General features: G+C 37.0%; 1 non-coding gene across 1 annotated transcript; it reads right to left on the reverse strand.

Moving 5' to 3' along the window:
- Positions 1 to 3,994: 3,994 nt before the first annotated feature.
- Positions 3,995 to 4,066, reverse strand: TRNAE-UUC (transfer RNA glutamic acid (anticodon UUC)). The gene has a single exon. It is a non-coding gene; the product is annotated as a tRNA-Glu (tRNA).
- Between the last annotated feature and the right edge of the window lie 392 nt (positions 4,067 to 4,458).

The raw sequence follows: 4,458 nt of genomic DNA on the forward strand, positions 1-4,458 counted from the left end.
TGTAAAGCAATTATACTCCAATAAAGATGTTTAAAAAAAAAGTATTACTGAAAATCATGAATACAGAGCACCAAGTCCTTTTTTTTAGTATATAACTTTGGACAAATCACTTAACCTCTTTTAATCTCAGTTTCTTCATATGTAAAATGGAGAAAAAATATGTACTTTAAAAGATTGTGAAAATAAATGAAACATGGATGCACCTGGAACATAGTAGATGCTGAATAGTTCATCATTACGACTATCATCATCACCCAGGCATATATATCAGAAATCTTAGAATTGTTTTTAATGCTTCTGCCTTCCTTATTCTACATACCATAGCAACCTCCAAGTCCTGCTGACTTCATCTTCAAAATGGCTCTCTGATACATCTCTTCCTCTGTTTCCACCGTTACAATCTATTTTCAGCTCCTCATCCTTTCTTTATGTTGCAACAGCCTCCAAAATGTTTTGATTCCCCTCTAATGTTACCAAAGCCATTTTCGTAAAATACATATCTAATAAAGCTACCCCTCTGCTTAAAATCCCTTTAGTGGCTTCTCATTTGCAGCTAACTCAGACTCAAATTCCTTAAGTTGATCTTTAATTTCTCCATATTCTGGCCCTGTCTCAAGTTTCGAATTTCATCTTTTAGCCTACATTTCCTTCAGCCACAGAGTAACTCAGCTGTCAAGCATGCCTCTGTTCCTTTATTCAAAGGACATAGTAAGAGCTCAATGCTTAATTCAGACAACAAGCAGGCAGTCTGAACCACAAAACTGAATTTTACAAGTCATTAAATACAAACTTCCTGAAACTCAGTAGACTGCGGTATAAAAAAAATGATATTTTAAATCTTTTTGTTAGGCTTTTCCCCACAATTTTGAGTGCTCCTTTCCCTATTTTCCATTTTCTCCACTCAGAGCTTATGTAAATTTCATATCTACAAAGCCAGAACAAAGGTTGCTCCTCTGTAAAGCTTTCCTAAATCTCTCAGAAAAATTAATCAACCCAAAAGGTCTAATTAATACTTTCATTGTGGGCTTCTTCAAGTATGCTTCATATTATAGTTCAATGTATGTTGCCTCTTAGAGTGTGAACTCCTTAAGGCAGGGACCACATGAAGCCCAAACAGAATTCTAGAGTTTACCTGTTTATATAACTAATAGGAATAACCCCACCCCCCAAACACATACCCAGGGTATATATGAATGAATTAATTTGCATAAGAACACTTGTTGTTTGATTGAGAGAGAATTGGAGAAGTATTTGTGCAGGAGAGTTGCAGGAAAAGAAGTCAGAGGACTTTAGTGTTACATCAGGATTGGAAAAGGTCCCTGAACAAATCCTGTATGGAGTTTGGCTAAGGATTTTCTACTTTCCAGACCAGATGATATACTCTCACTTGATCTCTGCTAAGCCTTTGTAAGGACGCCTGTATTCATAGTCATATGGCAGTCCCAAATAGGTAGCTTATGAGTTTGAAGGCTGGATTGAATGAAACAATCAGTTTTTCTATTTTCTCTGTATCATCCCATCACAGAAAATCCCAACCTACTCTAAGCAAGCCATCAAGATTCAGCTTGAGAAAACAATAAGGTTCCTGAGTCATTGTGTCTTTCCATTTTGGTCTAGTAATATTCCATTTCTTTGTCTCCTTGTGGCATTGGTTATAAACTGGGCTACTAGTCTCAGAGACTAGACTGAGAACAATAGAGGCTGAAGAGCTAGCCCTGCTGTGTCACTATGAGTCAATAGCTGGGAAATGAAGAAGCAGTTCACTAGAAAATAGAGAAGGTTTTTCTGTGTATTGAACTCTAAGAAGATCATCTCTCAGAGCTAAATCTTTGGGTGCTTTCCAAAGTGTAAATAAAGCTCAGGCCAGTGTAGGGGAGCTCCTCAGCAAGGTCTCCAGACATAAATGGCTACCTAATGAAGGTCAGGTGCTGGGTAGTCAGTGAGTGGAATCAGTTATCTGGAAGGGTCAAAACCAAGTGGCCAGTCCAGAGCTAACATGAAGCAGGGGAGGTCAGAAGGAGGTCACTAAACTGCCATGAAGGGCCAAGGTAGGCCAGAGAAAGGGATCTCAGGGCAGGTTGTTGCAGGGTCAGCACTGACCAAAAGAAGTTTATGACCTGGACCCTGCTTTCATGCTTGAGGCTTCTATTCTTTCTTCAGAAAAGTATGAGAAATAAGGTTTACTCCTTCAGGGTGCCCTCTTTAACTAAATCTCTTATCCCAGATGCCAGAGTGGACTGGGCTTTCATAGGCCATACATAGCAAAAGGTATTGGTTGCTTTAAAACAGCCTTGGTGTTTCAGATACCAGTTTTTCACCTCTTCTATTAGAAACAGAGTTTTATGTTTTATGGTCTCTGCTGAGAGAAAAATTTCTCTGTGTTTTGAATATGTGTTTTACATGAATTTCTCTTCAAAAAGCTGAAAATTATTTCTAAACGTCACATTGAACAAGTTGCTGAATAACACACTTTCTTTTTATTTTCATTCTTTGTTGGGCTAAAGGAAGTGTTCATAATGATATTAAGATTCTATGATTTATATATAAATAGGCTTAACCTAAATGAAACTTGGGATCTGGCACTCTGGCATAGAAAGATGATGTGTGACCCCATATATGAGGTTAATGCTGCCTGACTCTTGTGTTCAAGGGAATGTCAATTATCAGCGGCAGTTTGTTGAGGAATATGGTAGGGGAACTTCAGCTGGTAGAGGAGTGCATGTAAACATGTGAACAATATATACTTGATAAACTTAAAGGAAAGGAAGACAGTAGAAGAGAAAGAAATAAATTTACAAAAAAATAGGTAAATAAAAAGTAAGGGAATAATAAAGAAGCGAAAGGTAAAAGGAAAGAATAGGTAACTCTACCTACCTGTGCATGGCTTGGCTTTGTGGTTAGCTGGGACCACCTGTCCTCTGGGTAACAAATTTGGATGGCTAAGGCCCATCTAGAAATCAGAGTACCTGAGAGAGTACCATGGGACCATACAACTTTTCCCTCAACTGGTCAGGAATGTCACTGAGAGTAGAAACTACCACACATTAGACATATAGATCTAGAGATGAGTATTCTTACACCTAGTACTCACAGAAAATTCTGGAGGGTTCTCTATGACCAGGTGTCATCCTGGAGACCAAAGCACCATGAAATGTGACAGAGGAGCTTCTGACACTGCCTTCATTATACAAGATGCATCTTTTTGCTCCTTTCAGTTTTATTGAGCTATAATTGAGATACAGTACTATATAAGTTTAAGGTGCATAGCATAATGACCTGATGTATATATTGTGAAATGATTACCATAATAAGTATAAATAATGTCCATCATCTCATACAGATTTAAAAAAAATGCTTTTTCCTTGTGATGAGAATTTTTATTATTTACTTTATCAAAAACTTTCAAATATACCATATAGCAAAGTTAACTATGGTCATTATGTTGTACATTACATCCCCAATACTTATTTATCTTATGACTGAAAGTTTGTACTTCTTATTCTTTTGACCATCTTTATCTAATTCCCTCATTCTCCACCTCCATCTCCGGTAACCAAATGTCTGATTACTTCTTCTATGAGTTTGGTGGGGTTTTTTTTTGGGGGGGGGAGGGTGTTTGTTTTTAAGATTTTACATTTAAGTAAGATCATACAGTATTTGTCTTTCTCTGTGTGACATATTTCATTTAGCATAATGTCCTCAAGATTCATCCATGTTGGCACAAATGGCAGAATTTCCTTCTTTTTATGACTAAGTAGGATTCCACTATATATATATATCATGTTTCCTTTATTCATACATCTGTTGATGGACACTTAAGTTGTTTCCATATCTTGGCTATTGGAAATAATACTACAATGAACATGGGAGTGTAGATATTTCTTGGATAGTCATTTGGTTTCCTTCAGATATATATCCAAAAGTTGAACCACTGGATCATATGGTAGCTCTATTTATAATTATTTTTTTGGCCATGCAGCTTGTAGGATCTTACTTCCCTGACCAGGGATCGAACCTGGGCCTGGGCAGTGAAAGTGCCAAGTCCTAACCACTGGACCACCAAGGAATTTTCTATAATTTTTTGAGGAACTTCTATGCTGTTTTCCATGTGTCTATACCAATTTAGAATCCCAGTAACAGTGCACAAGGATTCCCATGTCTCCACATTCTCACCAGCATTTGTTATCTCTTGTCGTTTTGATGATAGCCATTCTAACAGCTGTGAGGTGATATCTCATTATGGTTTCAAGTTGTATTTCCCTAATGATCAGGGATACTGAGAACCTTTTCATGTAACTCTTTTCTATTTGTGTATCGTCTTTGGAAAAAGTCTATTCAGGTCCTTTCACCATTTTTAATTGGATTATTCTGTTTTTCGCTATTCAGTTATATGATTTCCGTATATGTTTTGGATGGTCATCCCTTATCATGTATATGATTTGCAAATATTCTTTCATT

The sequence above is a fragment of the Tursiops truncatus genome, chromosome X (genome assembly GCF_011762595.2).
Source record: "Tursiops truncatus isolate mTurTru1 chromosome X, mTurTru1.mat.Y, whole genome shotgun sequence".
In the NCBI taxonomy this organism is placed as follows: Eukaryota; Metazoa; Chordata; class Mammalia; order Artiodactyla; family Delphinidae; genus Tursiops; species Tursiops truncatus.